Source organism: Metopolophium dirhodum, chromosome 1 (assembly GCF_019925205.1).
Source record: "Metopolophium dirhodum isolate CAU chromosome 1, ASM1992520v1, whole genome shotgun sequence".
Classification (NCBI taxonomy): Eukaryota; Metazoa; Arthropoda; class Insecta; order Hemiptera; family Aphididae; genus Metopolophium; species Metopolophium dirhodum.
Genome location: NC_083560.1, coordinates 103,944,110 through 103,963,773, shown reverse-complemented (window position 1 = coordinate 103,963,773; position 19,664 = coordinate 103,944,110). Strand labels below are relative to the sequence as shown.

The following is a 19,664-nucleotide window of genomic DNA, read 5'->3' as shown; positions in this document are numbered from 1 at the left end:
AATAATCGTCGCGTCGTCGGACAAAGGCTCAGAGTATCTGGCCGGACAGATGGCGCGCGAGTTGTGTCAGCGGCGCCGCGGAGCAATGCTGGCCCGACCCGTACGTTTTCTGTTATCACTTATCTCGACCGACCGATCGAGGCACCGAGCCACCGACCACCGACCGCGCGGATGGCGGACGCAAACGAGTGCAAGTATGTGCAACTGCTGAACTGCCCGAAAACGTTTCAATAACGACATCGAGATTCATGACTCGGCAGTGCTGTTCCGAATGAGATGGTAGTCTACATAAAGCGTAATAATCTCACTATAGAAGTACATGGTACATCGGAACGGCGCGTCGAAATATTGTCGACGAATAAATCTGAACAAAACTTGGAAATTGCCTAAGACCCAATTTCGACGAGAACCTCCATATTTGTTGATCCGAAGCTGACAGTTCGGAAGTTTAATAGGAGTTCCGCGAGTTTGGAATTACCATACGAGATGAAGCGGTCCCAGCCGACGACATTTAATTGTTACAAAAGGTGCAGACCATCGGAGGGTAATCGTGCCATTGTGCGCGGCCCTTTACCAAACACTGCGGCTAGTCTCATTGAGACGAGTGCGACCGCGATGCTGTTGGATGCACAGGATACACAAGGTATGAGGACTGGTGTAGGCGCTTACGTCGGCACAGAGGAATGGTCTGCTGATAGATCTGGCTATCCACGATATACCAGTATATGGACTCCCGATTAAGTTACAAAACATCAAAAAATACCTACCACTAATTTGTGTTCAAAGGAATAGGTGAAACTGTTCCTTACAATAATGTCAAAGACTTGTAAAGATCTGATTTCATATTATGTACTGCCAGGATTCACATTTAAGGTTCTGATAATTTTTTCTTCCGATGTTTATTTGTTATAAATTACCTATCTGCTATAATAATATTAATGACTTCTTCAGTTTCCGTACCTAAGCCAGTGTCATCAAATTAATACAATTTTCCATGACACAATATTTACAACATTTACCCATACATTTTACTTAAAGTTGCAGTCATAAAATCATTTTCTTTTAAATAAATAATTTTCATAAAGTCAAATTATCAGAATTTAAGATAACATAGAAACTTTATTTAACCTTTTAGCAAGCTTAGCGGAAAATCAAATGTCTTATTTTTACAGAACCTTAATTAGTTATAACTAAATTTTGTAAGCAATAAGCATCTCAACAAATTTCATCCGCTTAGAAAGTTATCTGTTTATCAACTGCACCACAGCTCATATTTTTTTCAATATGAGAGCCTAAAATATATTTTGTAAGACAATTACTGTTGAATCAGTAATGTGTATCACAAAGTTACATTAAGAGGATGTCAACATAATATATGTTTTCTCAGACCTACGCCACATTGATAAACCCCATTATATAAATTTTTTTTATGATTTTTAAGTAATGTAATATTTAAATCACCTATTACAAAAATTAAATAGAATAATATTTTTGAGGGTTTGACATACCTACCTATAGATATTGGTTTTTATTTTATTATTTAACTTAAAAAATTGAAAAAAACATTTTTACCTAATTTTAATTGATATTAAATTATTTTGAGATAATATTTTGATAAATCCATATGTTTTACCCTCAAAAATATCACTCTAGAATTTTTTTGATAGGTTATTCTACTTTAAGATCACATGAGATTCATGTGTGAATGTTTTGTCTGTGTTGCACATAGGCCAGAGACAATAAACAAACAATGTGCTTGCATTGACATTCTCTTAATGTCTAATCTCTAAATTTAATTATTCTAATGGTAGGTTTTGTAATCGATAAGTATACTAGCTGGAAAAACAAGGTATTTAAATGCATTTTAATTAAGTACACTCCTGGTAAATAAATATTTTTTTTAAACTAAACAACTAGGTAAATATATATTTTGTATTTAACTATTTTTATTATATTATACTTTATGTGTTGAATTAAAATCTGAAAATGCATTTATTTTAACATGAAATAAATCTTGGTAGGTACACTACAATAATTACAAAGTACAATTTAATTTTTATAATTTATTATTAACTGTAAAAAAAATTATGTTATAATAATATATTGTATTAAACATGTTATAGTAATACTAATATATCATAGGTAAATTATAATCATACTTGAAGACTAATTTGAATTAATTTTGTAACATGTAAAACGAAAAAAGTTTGTATACTATAAATAAGTATCTACAATCTGTAGCAGGGATGGTGTACCTTTCTCAACAAGCAAGTCAAATAAATTGTTGGTTAAATTGTATTTGCTCTGTGTTAGTAAATTAAATTTTTTTTATAACTTAAAAAAACTGCTTGATACCAAATAATTTATAAGAAAAAAGATCAACTAAAATTACATTATAAAATAATTTTAATATAATATTACAATCTTTTTTGGAAAATTTGCTTGTATTTATAGGTTTTCCATTCCTGATCTATAGAATTTTTATTGTAAATACAATGGTGTATAAACACATTAAAACATTGTATTAAAAACATACATTTTATACGCTCAATACAATAGTTGTATTCTTAGTACAAAGTTAGGGACCAGTCTTTACAATATGTCTTTAACGCTGAACTGTTAGCTCAATGTAGGTACTAAACATTTGTAAAATTTTAAATTTATCAATAATATATAGTATGTATTTTTGTATACTGTCAATATCTCATGGTTGTGTAAACACAAAGTATTTATTTTGTATAATCGTAACAATAACTCAAATAATAATATTCAATTTAATAACAGACTGTTACAGAAGCAGTCATATAGTCTATAAGATTTAAAAATATAGTTTTATAAATGTTAGTAATGCAAAACGATGTTGATACTAAACACATTTTTTGATAATGATAACAATGTCAATATAAATAAATTAGAATTTATTTTTTATATATTGACTACAAATTTAACAATTTAATCAGATAATATCACCAACTATATAGTGAATTATAAGTAGCCAAATATTATTTAATATCACTCATATACATTTTATTATTTATTTATTTTTTTATCCATTTATCATATTTTTTTTATTATGTAAGTACCTAATAAGTATTATATAAAATAATACATTTATAAAAACTTTAATTAAAAGTATAAAAAAAATCACCTATACATTTTTTTTGGATATTATAATAATATATATTGTTGATACAAAAAATATTGTACTGTATCACTTATAGATGTGGCTAGACAAAGGCACATCTCAAATAGGTATACATTAATGTAATTTATTTTAACTAACCTCAATATGTATGTAAGTAAAAGTTAAGGATGAATTCACGTAATTTCAGTACAACTATAAAAAAACTATTCTTTGTAAGCATTTACTTAAAAAGTTCTTAGAATACAATAAAAAATGTTTACCCAAAAATTGAGTTTTAGTTATATATCAATTACCTACACTGAAACTTCAAGTATAGACCGCTGCATAAGAATAAGAATAATAAGTATTTATTCAACAACATAAAGATGTTAAAAATGTATATAACAAAATTTAAAATAGTTGCAAACCTATTCAAAAAACAGCAGCTTGTACACAGATGGGCCGAGTTCAAGTAACATCAAACAATAATAATAAAGTATAATTCAACAAAAAAATAAGAAATTAAGAGTACAAAAAGATTATTAAAATTTATGTGTACTATTTATTTTTTCTTTAATTTAATGTTATTTATATAATTTTTATATTCCTTATTATAAGTTTTAACTTAATTCAGGACTAATAATGCTCTAAAACTCCTTAAAATATGGAATTAAAATTATCAAAATATGAAGTTAAAATGTTTTTTGTTTGAAAAAAATACATATAAAAATAATTAAAAATTAGTAGTTATTGATAATTAATTGATTATAACTGCTTAACCTAACTTAACTCAGATATATATGTATTGATTAATACAACTAATATTTGAAATTTTAGATTATTTTAACAAACAAAATAAAATAACTTAGCTAAAAAAAAAAAAAATTATATAGATAAATACGTAATTACTAATTTCAAGGCGGAGCACATCAGACTAACTCGGATACGAAATAACTATTGCCGGGATACATGCAAACATACTGAATTAAAACTCTTCATACTACATAGTGACTAGAAATCATTAAGTTTCTATTCGTACAATTGTCAAATATTAATCAACAAACATAATTATGGACTAAAAGGACAAAAATCTTAAGCTGGAATTATTTATTTTGGAAATTACTTTTCAATTGAACTAAAGTAAGACTAAAAATAATTGAAGGCTTTTTCTTATTCAAAATATGGCGTAGTTACAACGTCATCGTTTTTTAAACTTAAATAATTTTTTCAAGTTAACTTAAAATATATTATGATCTTAAAATTTAAGTCTAATTAAAAAACACATCACAATGCTATTAACTTTAATTTAATAAAATTTAATCATTGTGTAAAGTATATAGGAAAAAATATTCATGAAGATATTATTTTTATAATAATAATGATTAATTAAGCAAGATTTGTTCAAATGGAAATTATCATATTAATGATTCTATTTTTCCAAATCGTATTGAGCCAATTAAAATATTAAATGTAATAAAGAAAATTTCAGATTTTTCCTCTGCTTATGAAAATGGTATAACTAATCTACTTTAAAAAAATATACTATTATTGTTCCGCTTAATAATTCTGGTAGTATCAAAGTATGTGATCACTGACCACTGGTCCATTTAACATTTCTTTTATATTTGTTTAAATTGTATTTGAATATTTTTGCTTTGGGCAATTTGCCAATTTATATTATGTAAATTTATTTTCCTGCAAAATGTATCCTTATTTATTAGTTCCAGAGTAATTTATGGACTATTTTTAAATATGTACATAATATGTATGCTATATTATAATTAAGAAAATTTAGAAAATGTCAATATTTATTTAATATTTGTTTGAAATTATCATTGAAAGCAGCTTTAAGTTATTTAACGTGTAATTTTTGTTTATTTCTTATCGAAACAAGTACCTAGACCAATTGAATTTTTAATTGTATTGTTTGAACTTTAAAATAGTACAATATTACTAGAGAGATTATAATAAATTGTATAATTTTATTATTAAAACCATCTATTTAATATAGTATCAATATTTTGATCACTTATGAAGGTTATAATAATTGTGAAATTTTATCACAAATTTAGTTGTTATAGAATATATGTTTTAAAGTTATTGTAACTTTTATTTAATTTATCACTGTCTGTATTATGAGTTGTATCATTTTAAGAATTAAAACTACATATACTAAGCTATAGTAATCTGTAATATCAGTTTTTACAATTTATCTAGATACATTGAATTAGTAAGTTAGATATATTTGTAAAAACATTATCAGCACATGACTCAGAATTTTTACGAAAATTCTAGTATAACTACTTAAATATTTATACTAGAAACAACGTTATTGGATGGATAAAAATTAAAACATCTATTTTGAAACCTCAGCAGTATTATTCAAAATATTTATATTTATATCCCGCTATAAAATAGATTCTAGTATAATTTTTAGTTATTTAAATAAGTATCTAGACAACTAGACCTTCTAAAATATAATTAACTATAAAATTCGGTGATCTATAAATTCTTAATATTTTGTATAAATTTAAATTATAATTAATACTTAGATCTAAAAAAAATACAACATAGAATTATGTTACTACCAATATTAGTTATATTAAAATTATCCTTGACAAACATTGTTACACCGTCACTACCTGATTTATTAATATAGGTAATAATCTAACTAAAAGAATGAAAAATTGTATACCTAACCTTCAATCCATATTATATTTAAATCAGTCTCAAGCCATGCATACTGTAATATAATTAAATACAAATCATGTGTAAGGGTACTACAATATAAAATAAGTTCATCAAAATGTAACTTAATGCTAATAATATTACAATAATAAAAGAATACTTCCGCTGTTTCTAAATATAAAATAAATGGTTAGTGGAATTTATAGAAATAATTTAATTTACTTAATTTGTATTAATACCCATAATGAAATGTCAGTTATACAATTACCATTAGCTTACAACATTTACTATAATAATATTAGTATAGTAGGTGCCTAATTAAATCCAAAGTTAATAAATTTGTTCATAACAATATTCTGAAGTTAATTGGTGGGGTGTTAAATTATTAGAGTATAATTAATAGTTATTATATTTAAATTATATTATAATAGCTAATTAAGTACAAACAATTTTAGAATTATATTCAATAATTTACTTATTTAATTGTTAAATGATATTCAATGTTTTTGTCTTATGCATGTCAGATATTAATATTTTATATTAGTGTCTATCACTGAACTTAAAATTTGTTATTGTGGTAGTTGTGGCGACCATAGTATCTTTATTAATTATTCAAATAGGTAATTTACTATAGTAGTATTGTGTATAATATAATATTACATAACTATTTTGCTACTCTTATTTATTATTTTATTTTAAATGGTAGGTACAACATTATACAATTATTTACAACTATAAAAAAGCTTTTAAGTTTGAATGTTAAACTGGATTTACCAGATGTCGGGGGTTTTGGGACCAGATCAATCATTAATTCGGATTTCGGGCCTGTATAACCTCTTAAATAAGTAGTTAATAAATTATACTTCTATATAATATTTTGTTTTAATTTAAGCACATTTATTATTATTATATACAGGTAACTTAACCTAACCATAGTTTTTAAGTTGTAGGTCGTTTATTCACTTACATTTCACGTTCTGTAATCAGTATAATATGTTTCTATACGATCAACAACACGTTATGTTAGTGATTTATTTTATTTTAGTAGTTATTCAATTAGTAAAAGTTTTTTTTAAATTTATATGTCCCCATGGTGTGGTATAATAAAATAAAATATGTAGGTTAATGATATCCTTATTTAAGGCATATTTTTAAATTAAAACGCAAGAAAAATATTTGTTTAGTGCATAGGTATTTTAAGTGGTATTTTAAGTGAATATTATAGGGGTTTTCACTTTTAAGTGCTTAAGTCCTTCTTTTTTAGAGCTACAAAATGCTCTGTCTTCAGTGATCAGTGTCATTGTTCACAGTTGATGCAATAATTAATTGATTTACAATAAAACATGAGTGCTAAGTAATTAAATAATTCAATTAAATGATTATGAATATCATAAATTGCAACTGAAATAAGGTCGGTAAATGGATGCCGCTCTGATGTACAGTATGTTACAAGTGGGTCATTGTATAATGATGGTATTCAATTTAAATTCAATGGTATATTATCATTGTATACGAAAAACGATTCTGAACGGTGATAAAATTATTCCTTTACTTGATAAAATTTTCAAAATATTTTAACTTGCTTTGAGCTGCTTACGGAAAATTTCAAATTTCAATTTTTTTAGTTTTTTTTTCTATAAATATCAATAAAATTTTATTTGTTGGGTAAAAAAGCATGAAAATTTAATGCAAGACTCCTGATATATTGTTACAATAGTAGTTGAAAAATATTGAAAATACATAGGCACAATTTTTTTTTATAAGCATTTAAAGTTCGATTTTTGACAACATTTATCAAATTTAAAAATTTAAAATTATTTTGTAGTTAAAAATGTATAAAATGTTTAACGTTTATAGCTAAGGATTGAAACTTTAAAACAAGGTTCCACGTAAATAGGTTATAATTTATATACATTACTTTAATCACAATAATATAATATAATCAAATATATACTTAGTAATATAGGCTGACATATTCGCTAAGAATCGTCTTTCTTGTACAATGAATTCAACTTTAACGCCACCCATTACGGTGACCAACTTGGAACTTATTGTACGGCAGAGCGACACCCATTTACCTACTTTTTTTCTTACTGTCATATTATATTCGTGGTTTAAACACAGTGTCAAAAGACTGTGACTATTTTCTGTTTCCTACTGAATTTTTATATAGTTTATATTTAAGTGGCTTACTTCCTCACAGTTTGGTATTAAAGCAATAAGGTACTATAATATCGTCACAATCGTAATACTTTTGAGAAATTTAAATGTAGTGTCCAATCTAACGAATGGTACAAGATTTATTGTACAAAATATGTACGACAATGCTTTAGACTTAAAATCTATATCTGGTCAGCGTATTTTATTATCTACAATTGATTTGACCCTGTCAGATTCTACTTTTCCCTTTTCATTTACTAAACGTCAATTTCAGATAAGAATAGCTTTTGCTATGACAATAAACAAAGCACGGGGTCAAACATTGGATAAAGTAGGGTTGTGTTTACCCTAACTTTAGTCATAGTCCATGGACCATGGTCAACTTTATGTTGCCATGAGTTAAATCTTTTGAAAAATTAAAAATACAAATATTAACAAACAACAAAAAAGATACAATGAATATAGTTTATAAAAAAATTAGAAATTCTATACCTAATAGTAATAATAATAATACACAAATTCATTGAAATTATCATTTGTTTATCAATGTTTTTGAAATATTTGCAGTTTTCCCGTATGAAAATGTCTTACGTACCTATACCAGATACCTATATAAATGTCATTAAAACTTAAGAAATTAAATTACTTTCTATTTTAAGTATTTCGGTTTTCCTAACATAAATGGCACATTATTATAACGATTTATACATTTTTTATACCTATGTATTATAATATATAATATATATATTATACATATAATTATTATTAAACAAGCTTATTTTCTTTACTGTAACCCGTCAGTGACGGGTAATTCAGCTATAATTAAAATATAATCGTTTTAAAATAATACAATATCAAACCGGCAGTGGCATCGCGAAATTCCCAAATTAACTTTTGCACGAAAATTATCGCCGTTATTTTCACAGTGTTGTAAAACAGTTCAGACGATAACAAATGTAAGTACTATTTTTTAAGTAACATTGATTTATTATTATTATTATTTATTAGAAATATTTATTAATAGGATGCTACCCATGCATTTGTTGTCTCCGTCTTACACACGTACGACACAGCAAATTTTCGTTCACTAGTTTCAATAGTGTGCGTTAGTTTTGATATTAGAGTGATTTGACTATTATTTTTTATTACTATTATTTGACTACTATTATTTGACCTATTATCAATTTTTTAGATAATAACATTATCTGTGCTTAATCATTGGCTTTTATTCGATGTTTTAATTTTCAAGCGAGATATGAGCATTTTTAATTTTTGATACTTCACATACCCATATCTTGCTTGAACATTTCGAAAAATCGGCAACGCTTAAGCACAGATAATATTCTTACCTAAAAGTTTTATAATAGGTCAATTCACTCTAGTATCAAAACTAACAGCACACTATTGAAACTAGTGAACGACAATTTGGCTATGTCGTGCGTGTGTAAGACGGAGGCAACAAATGTACGAGTAGCGTCCTCATAAAATTAATACGTTCATCGGCTATCGCCAAAATGTCAAGGTCGTCCAGGTGAGCACCCAGGTGAGCGTCAATCGGACGTCGGCTTATCGTTGGTACCAGGTACCTATAATAATAGTTTCCGTTTTGCGCGGTGCAGCTGAGATGCCAATATTGATTTGTAATAACATTTTGTTTTTATTTAAGGATGAAATCACATTAATAATAATATGGAAGTGATATAGTAGTTTATTACGTATACAAATACAATAGAAGAAAATAATTTTCTTTTAACTATTATAAAATAAAAATTTCAATAATTCAGTCGAATTTTTCAAAATGTAACTCATTTTTGTTTAGCCTTCAACAGTTGTTACAATCTCATTATTGGCACATCCGTACAGGTAGATACTTCGAGATAGTTGTATGCATTGACATATTACTTATATTATAATACAAATTATTTGTTTCAAATATATTATTTACTATATTATATACCCCCGCGGAGAAAATAGTAACTACCTTTTTTTTAAATTTTATTATAGGTATAGAGTGAGTTTTGCTTATTGTGATCACCAGTTTTTCATCATCTATTTATTCGACTCCACAGAAAAAGATTATTAAAATTAATTACAATTATACTCGAGGGAATATAATACAGCTTACTATTATTATTAATAATAGTAAGCTTTAAAAATCAGTAATCACACATATTATTATATTATAATATATTGTATGAACAATGCACCAAAAGATATTCAAATATGGACTAAAAAAGGTGACTGAATTATTATTGAAATTTTATACAATTGAATTTATATCGCTTCTATATCAATCCGCTCAACTTTTATTGCGTGGAAGTACACATCAATATTAGTAAAATATTAAAATATATTATAGACATTTTAATTTTTGAGATGCATTTTATGAAAAATCTTTTTTTTGAATTGGTAGGTAGTTGAAGAAATAGCACTAAAAAGCAAGATAATATGTAAATATTCTATAATAACCTTAAAATATGCAAAGTAAAATGTTGGATTTATATTCTTTAATCATACGATATCCCAAGTAGGTGTAGGATTAAAGTTTTTCATTTTACCTTGATATTTAGTGAAATATGTTAGAAGTCACTAAGTGTTTAAGTCTATAATTATATAATGTTAAATTTAATTTTTATTAGAATTACTGTGCAGGTGTACCACAAATAGAATAGATGATCACTTATATCGCTTTTATTGAATTCAAATTTGAATCGCCTAAATCGTCTAATTAGGTATAATTAATAGGTTTAAAATCAGATTTTAATTTATCAATATTTACCATCGTTGATCAGTAAGTAAATAACGAAAAATATACAAATTATAAACAAAAATTAAATCATTATAAAGATGACGTAAGAGGAAACAAGTTGAAGTTATGAAGACAACAAAGCAGTGGCGTACTCACGGGGTTTGAACCCCCCTCTCCCCATCGATCGTATTTTTTTTCACTATTTCATATGTTTATTACAATTTAATATTTTTTTACTAACAATACCACGATTATTGATTAAGTGATTAAATTAATATAATAAATAAAAATAAATTAATGTATTAAATTTACAATGATGTGTTTTTTTTATTCATTTATTTATTTATTTTATTTGTTTGTGTACACGATAAGTAATCGAAATAATGCTTCGATTTTCAACTTCAGTATCTTGTTCGATGGAAAAGTGAATCTAGTCGGTGCATTGGGGAGGTTAAAATCCCATACTCCCATTAGTGTTAAAAAGCGCCGGGAATTTTTCGACGGGTTTTCGACCAAAACGATTTTGGTTTTTGGTGTAACTTTAAAACAAATGACCGTAGATACTTGAAATTATTCACTGGTTGTTTATATTATTATTTTCTATACACGATAAAATGTATTATTAATATTATTTGAATTTATTTTGAACTGTTTACGGACATTTTTGGTTTCCAATTTTGTTTATTTTTTTTTCTATGAATGTCAATAAAGTTTTATTTGTTCTATAAGAAAGCTTTAAAATCTAACACAAGGCTCTTAATATATTGTTACAATGACATTTGAAAAATATTAAAAATATATATGCACAATTTATCATATGTTTATTTTATCAATTCTTATATTGTTATACTTGATAAAATTTTCAAAATATTTTGACTTGTTTTAAGCTGTTTACGGACAATTTCCAATTTCAAATTTTTCATTTTTTTTTCTATAAAAAACAATACAATTTTATTTGTAGTCCAAAAAGCAAGGCTAGGCATCAACAAGTTACTTTTAACTAAGTTAATTAACGAGTTACTTTTTTTCTTATGTTATTCAGTAACTTACAAATTAATTAATTTTATTGCCACGTTAAGTAAATTTTTTTCCTAAGCCACAGGTTTAAAATAAATTGAATTTTGTAAAAATTAATTTTATAAAAAAAGAATCAGAAATATTAAACTAATATATTAGTTATTATAGTTATATTATTTATTAGTAAATAATAATTCATAATAATAGTTATTATATTGCATATTCACAGAAAATATTATACAACTATATTATAGACGGAAATGTTATAAGGGTTACTGTTAATATTACTTTCTTACAATATTGTATCGTACCTATTGTTTGAAATTTTGAATAAAAATATGGATAACTATTAACTATTAACTTAGCTAATAGTGACACATCTCATTCAAAATGGGGTCATTTAAATAAATATTTCAAAGAAACGTTCGGGTCGTGATAACTAGCCGCGGGCCTATATGCCCTATATGTACAGATAAGTTTATATTATAAGTATAACAATAGTATACAAATCAAAAATGTACAGGTTAATAAAAAATTAATTTTAAAAAGAAAAAGATTTATTCTTTTTGGCGATGCACAATATCCTATAAATTGACCAGTTAAAGAAGTAGTTAGTAGTGTAAAACGGTAAAGAGAATGGATAGAGATCATGGACTGAAACTTGAAAATATTGTGTTTTGAAATGTTTGGTAAATTATTATGGTTTTATAATGATTATTAAAGTATGAATGTTGAAAAACTTAGTTTTTGGTTGCATTATTTTACTTTTACTTTTACATATGATATACCAAATACAGCTCACTAGGTCCTGACTACTAAAATGGTACTATAATATACTATAATATTGTAAATAGCAGAGCCCCCTACTATTGAATTCTAGTAAATTTTCAGAAATCACCCCATAGAAAATTTCTGAGAACGCCACTGTAACGAAGGATAAATAGCATATTTTTGCCAATAAAAAAAAATTTAGAATGCAAATTACCTTTACCAATTTGATCACATGTTTACATTAAGCGGAACTCATTATCAATATTGATATAATAATGTCACTATGTCAGTCAGTGGTGTAGCCATGCAGGATTATGAAATGGAGGGGGATATAAATGAAACCAAGTTTTTACAGTTTTCGTATGTAAATAAATGTTGAGTTCGGGACTTGTTGCGTTAAAAATTATCGAAATATGCAGTCAAAATTGTCAAAATATGCTTAAAAATACACAGCTAAATGTCTATATTATTTTTGAAAAATTCATGAAACATTGCAATTTTGGAAACAATAAACTAAAAAATAAGTAGCTATATAAACATGATAAAAATAATGTATACAACGGATTGATACTATTAAGTATACTACTATATAGTATAAGGTCTATGAATATAATATAGATATAGGTCCAAGCGTTGTCAACCTTTTGAGACGGAATAGTCAAAATCTATGTCAAAAGTTACAATTTACAAAATTTCCCAAATTTTAAAGAACCACTACATTTTACCTACTCATATTAAATTTTGAAAATGTTTTTTTTTTTACAAATTTAGAATTTTAGGAATAATCTTTAAAATTTGAATGTTTTAAAAAGGTTGCTCAGAATTCAAAATATGAAATGCGGATTACGCGGAGATCACTTTTCAAACTGAAATTGTTTGAGCTTATGACGTTCAATTTTAAAATACCTACATTAACTTAACACAATAATAGTAATATAGTATACCTACGTCCTACCTATTATCATTTTTAATTTGTAAATAATTTATACTATTCATTTTATAAAGGGATTTTCACCTTTCACATATTATTTATAAATTAGAATACTGTTAAGACTTAAGAGTATTATATTATATTTATATCGTGTAAATAATAATTATTATATCTAATACACTGAAAATCATACGGTTAGGTTATTTTGTCTGTACTTATACTTTTTTTTTTGGATAGTGAAATGAGGTAGATTGATTGGTGTTGTTTAGAAGAAAACCACGGTATCTTGTTTCGGCAGATATTGAACCCCACCGTATAATTTCGGCGCCCGTATAAATGCATAATATTATGCCGCAGAGAGGCTGTTATCGGTAAATTATAATATAATATAATATTATGATATTCCTATTACTACTAGAGAGATTTACCAAATATCTACTTTGTCTATTCTGCGAGGTTAACAAAAAAAAAAAAAACGATGACATGGTTCGACAACGTATATTACGGTATACCTATGGTAATGCGAATAATGAGTTGCAACTAACGTGTATTCTACAAATACTGAAATTTATTATATTATTAAAATACATTTTTTATTCAGTAATGTGGTCCGTATGCAGACGCACAAAACGGATTACAGTTCAGACGGGATCGGACGGCAAAAAATTCACTATTAAACATGATTTTATTCAGATAACGTTACGCACTAATATTTTAATTTATTTGTTTACTTACGGTGTCCAACCACCCAGCCACCCATCTTCCTTTATTATTTACGTTTCCTATTTGCAGCAGTAGGTACTACAGATATCGTGAGCACGACGACGACGACGGGTTTATGTATGTGTATAAATTATTATAGTATTTGATTATATTATGATATTTATATATTTTATACACTTACATGGTATTGGTAAACTAATCGTATTATATATAGTGTGATTCACAAACCATTTTTTTTTCATTTGATAATGAATTCATTTGAATTCTGATTTTTGGAATTTTTAAATAAGTATATTATCTAATATTATATTTTTAAATTCTTGAGATTTGTTGTGCTACTTAAGAATGAGTGTTCTGTGGTAATACAAATTTCTATTTTTCAATTTAGTGGATAATTTTTTTGAAAATGTTGATGTTTCTAATTCTAGTTTTCAGTTATTAAAATGTTTATACTGAGGATAAAAGTCCTTAAAGGTCCCGGTGCCAGTTTTTCACATTTTCCACAATTCTATAAAATTTGAAAATTAAATTTTATATTTTAGTTGCCACCTCAATTATGAGACTTTTCCACTAATCTACTATCTACCCGATACCTATTTAGGGGGGGTTGATAGGGTGTATTATAGTTTTATACAGGAATTTTTATTGGAGGGGGTTTCATTGTGACTAAGATAAATCGCAGGGCAGTGCCCCGCACTAATGTTATACATAAAAAAAATGTCATCATATTATTTACCAACATTTTCAAATCACCATAGCCCCTATTTTTATGGATATAAGACCCATTATCATGGACCTTCTGTTCTTAGAATACAAATAATTAAATAACTCAAAAACTATTCGTTTGAATTTTTATTTTGGTATGTCAACATTTTCAGAAAAATTATTAAAAGCAAATATTATGTTCTTTAATAAGGTATGTTCAAAAATTCTAAAAATCAGATTTTGAATAACTGCATTATTGTGGGTAAAAATGAGGGGGGGGGGGTGAGCATGGTTCGTGAATCACCCTGTATATTTATATAGGCCAAATAGGCACACATTATAGTTTTATACATTACTGCAAACCATGTGTAATGAGAATATTATTACCCGATCGCACGCTGTCCGTCACTTTGAGGGGCCGAAGGTACCTACTGCCACAGGGTTACAATTTATTTACAATGTTATAATACTTATATATAGGTACGTATAGTATAAAGACCAATCGTCGATCGCTAGTGTTTTATATTCGGAACGTGTTTTCCTTTTTGAATACTAAGTATCTGAATTTATATTATATTTCGTCATCCGAAATTGATGTCTATAATACACATACATGCATAATATAAAATAAATATTAAATAGACTGTCGATATGTAGACACTAGACAGACAGACAGACAGACAGACAGAGTCGAACTACGCGGTTTACGTTGAATATCTAATGAAATTTATTGACGACAATACGACTTGCAATGCACTATACATTATGCGCGTGTATACCTAAATATAATATATACTTTGTTAGATTCCACTAAGTTGTATATTCTTAGGCAACAATTAAAAAAGTTCTAAGGTAATATATTAAAAGAAAATATTAAATTAACTCAGTACACACATTACACATATATATAGGTATAGTGATGATGCGTTTTTAGAATAATAATAACAAATATTTTGTTAAAAATGCATCTTACAGATCGTAGATACTATTCCCACCTATTGCACGCTATTATAATATAGCTGTACCTAGTGACTTACAGTCTACAGATTGAGATTAACTTGGTATATTAACCAAGTGAGTTCATAAAGTTCATTCATTTTTCAGTTCTCTGCAGTCCAAAACATATTATACATTAATATTGGTCAGTTATGTAAAATTTAATTTTTTATTTGTAGGTACACGCATCCTAGTTATTTAAAAAACGATTCTTTCGGTATAAAATATTGTTTCGTCATGAAAAACGTAGCAACATTTGGAGAATAAAATATAGGTGATTTTTTTTTACACGACCAAAATATTACGATAGTTAAAGCAGCATTTTAAAATGCTGATTGCCAATCTATAAGATTATAATATATTCGTACGGAATGAGATCGACCAGACGAAATAATATAATAATATGATATTAAAAATCAAATGCGTATTCGACGGGAATGCTTCAGGGTAATGCACCTCGCCACCTGCAGAGTGATGCGAGACATGCAATCATCATATTTTTTCAATTTATTTATTAAGAAAATCAAATTGTTGCTCTCACTAGCGTAATTATGTGACTGTTATTGTAGAATATTTATTGCACAAGAAAAACTAATCGAATCGCACTTTGAAAATTATCAAACCGTAAACAATAACCTAGGTATACGTATACCTAATTAAAAGACGTCCACTAGAGCCTGGAATATATTTTCGGTAATGTTTATCTCTTTTTTTAATGAGTGTACGGTGTACGTGTAAGTTTGTTCAAAATTTGGCCTATTTTTTGTACCTACCACCTTATGATAAAAACAGTAATATTACTTATTTATTTATATATTTTATTTCAACTGAAAATATCATTCAATTAGATACATGTCACTTACTATTTTTAATAGGTAATTTCAATAGGTGCACGTGCACTTGATTGTAGTTAACAACAATAATTATTTTTCGTTACTTATATTACACTTACTTATTACTCATTGAGTGTAACGGTGAACGGAGTATTAACTAGGAGTATCTTAGTTGTTGTATTATTGTTAGTTTAGTTAAGATATGTTAAAAATATTATGAAAGTTGAACTATCGTTTGCCCATCAATTAACAGCGTGTCTGTAAAAAAAAAATGTTCGTCATTTGTTTATGGAATTATTGTGTTGAAAGATATCTTATGTAGTTCTTAGGTAATTTAAATCAAGTCCTTATTTATTAGTGTATACCTACTTCAAACTTACTGCAGATATACAGTCGTTCGCACCAGACCCGCCCGGATCTGATCCATCTACCGATTTTGGTTGAGACACGTGTCTCAAAAAACAGCCATCGACACGTTGCTGCACCGTAGTAATTATAATATTACCTGGACGTGTTTGTGAATAATCATTATACAATACACGTGTATACATAGGCGTACTACACACGGTGTGGTTTTGGGTTTCAAGTATATACATACGTTGTGGGGTTATTGTTTAACTCAACGTAAAACTGTTTTGAACAACAATGGATTTAATAATAATTATATGCTGCAGCATATTACAACAAACAGTCGGTCGCGCGTAGCTCACAGGACTTGCGAGGTAGGTATGTATACATTATAATGTTTTACGCGCATTTTATAACATAATAATATAGGTATTGCATTATATTATTATATTGTGGTGCTGCTGTAGCTGTGCGAGTGCGTAACGAGTAATGAATTTGTAGTGTGTGTGTGTGTGTGCCTAAATTCATATACGTACCTATGTATGCATATTATACTGTTTGCATCGTTGCGCCAAACATGCACTGCAAGTGGGTTTAATGCACTTGAAACGTACATCTGTTTTAAATTACTACCCTCGAAATCAAATTCTAGAGTCTAGACACTCCACCGCGAGAATGTAGGTACATTATATTTTAATGACAATAATACACATTGGCGTAATTTAGCGACTTGCTTCGTCGGTGTTGGACGTGCATGGGGTGAGATGGCGAGCGTCAAGGAGATGCACCGTCCTTTGCACGATGCGAAAATAAATCGTCATATTAATTTACTCGAGTAAGTAGGTACGTAATACTAATTACATTTTTATGATGAATCGAAAAATACAATATGGGAAATGCTGAAGTGGGCTCACACGACATATATATCCTACCAGTGATCAATTTTAAAGGGACTATATAACTTACGAACTATACGTCAACATCAAATTCAATGGATACGAACTTTATGTACAGAGAAGACAATACAAATATTATTTATTATGCTTTTACTGGATCATTTATTAATAATTATATTTTGATAGACACTCATCTTGCAGTCTAGCTAGGTAATAGTATTTTTTTTCCAGAAAAACACATTCAGTGTAGGTAAACATTTTTCTTTTATATAAGTTTATTACGAATATAATAAGAAAATATTATTACACATTTTGACGGTGTTTGAAGGAATGACAGATATATTTGAAAACAAGATTACAAATAATTGGAATATTTTATGTGAGAATACAAATGCGCAATAACATAATAAGTAAATACTATCAAAGTCGCTGTTGATAGGACTTAATTATAAACTGCAATATTATGGGTACACGTAAATACATTTCTTCTTTGAATATATAATACGTAATAAATAATAATAACAGTACTTAAGTTATTGCTTATTATGATTGATACCATTTGATTGTTATTTTGTGCCTCGTTCGTGTGATATTACCACGTCTTATTGCGTATGCTCTAATACTGTTGAACTTGTAGTATTATAGTGTTGTAGTGTGTAAAATAGTGTTTTACACGTGGGTTCGTCAGTATATTTATCGGTGACGTAGGTAGGTACATATTAAAAAAGTACTCTTAGTATAACATTTTAAAATATGAGTGAAAGAAAATTTAAAATTGATGAAATCGTGAATCATAAAAGTGATACCCATTGCATTGTAACATAAATTAACCTGCAGGGTAGGTATTAAAAATGTTCGAAATCAGGAAACAAGAAAAAATATTTCCAATAGCAATATAAATGACTATTTTTAAATCAATTATTTTATAATATTGGATAAAAATTCAAAATTAAATAAAATGAACTATTTTCGATATTAAGAGTGTTATAATTTCAAATGTTCATTTTCAAAGTGTTTAGTTTGTATGTTTATAAGAAAATACCTACAAAAAGGATCTATTATAGTTGGATCCACTATTCGAAGTTCAGTTTATAGTGATTTGATTCCAGTCAATAAATTATGTTGGGCTAACAATAATCATAAGTCACTGATATAATTATAATGAAATAAAATTCTAACCAACAATTATTTGATTTCAATATCAATTTTGTCAACGTAATTAATTTATAGTATTCTTGCCTAAGTATGAAGTTAGTCTACCTTCAATTTATGATTGAGATAACTAAAAACAAAAAACTGGGTGTTAGTTTAAGAGGGTTTTGCCGTTTTGACAAATACAAATAATATAATATAAATAGCACAAAATCAAAACTAAATAATTTTTAATCTAAAAAAAAAAATGCCAACGGCACGCAGTGTTCCCAAGCGGTCACCCATCCAAGTACTAACTACGCCCGACGTTGCTTAACTTCAGTGATCGAACTGGTGTATTCAACGTGGTATGGTCGTTGGCAAGATCCTAGAGATTATCAGATATAAATAAAACATGAAATATAATATGTACTAGCTGATCCTACGCGCTTCGTTTCCAGTAAAAAAAGACAATTCTTAAAAAAAATTGCGATGGTTCAACTCCTTTTGGATATAAATCGATTTAGTAAGTACTAAGTGCACAGCCCCCCCCCCTCCGGTAGGTAATCCGACAGCATATCAAGCAGGCAAT

General features: G+C 27.3%; 1 pseudogene; it reads right to left on the bottom strand.

The window, feature by feature from the left end:
* Positions 1–19,341: 19,341 nt before the first annotated feature.
* LOC132937683 (5S ribosomal RNA) lies at positions 19,342–19,454 on the bottom strand (annotated as a pseudogene).
* Between the last annotated feature and the right edge of the window lie 210 nt (positions 19,455–19,664).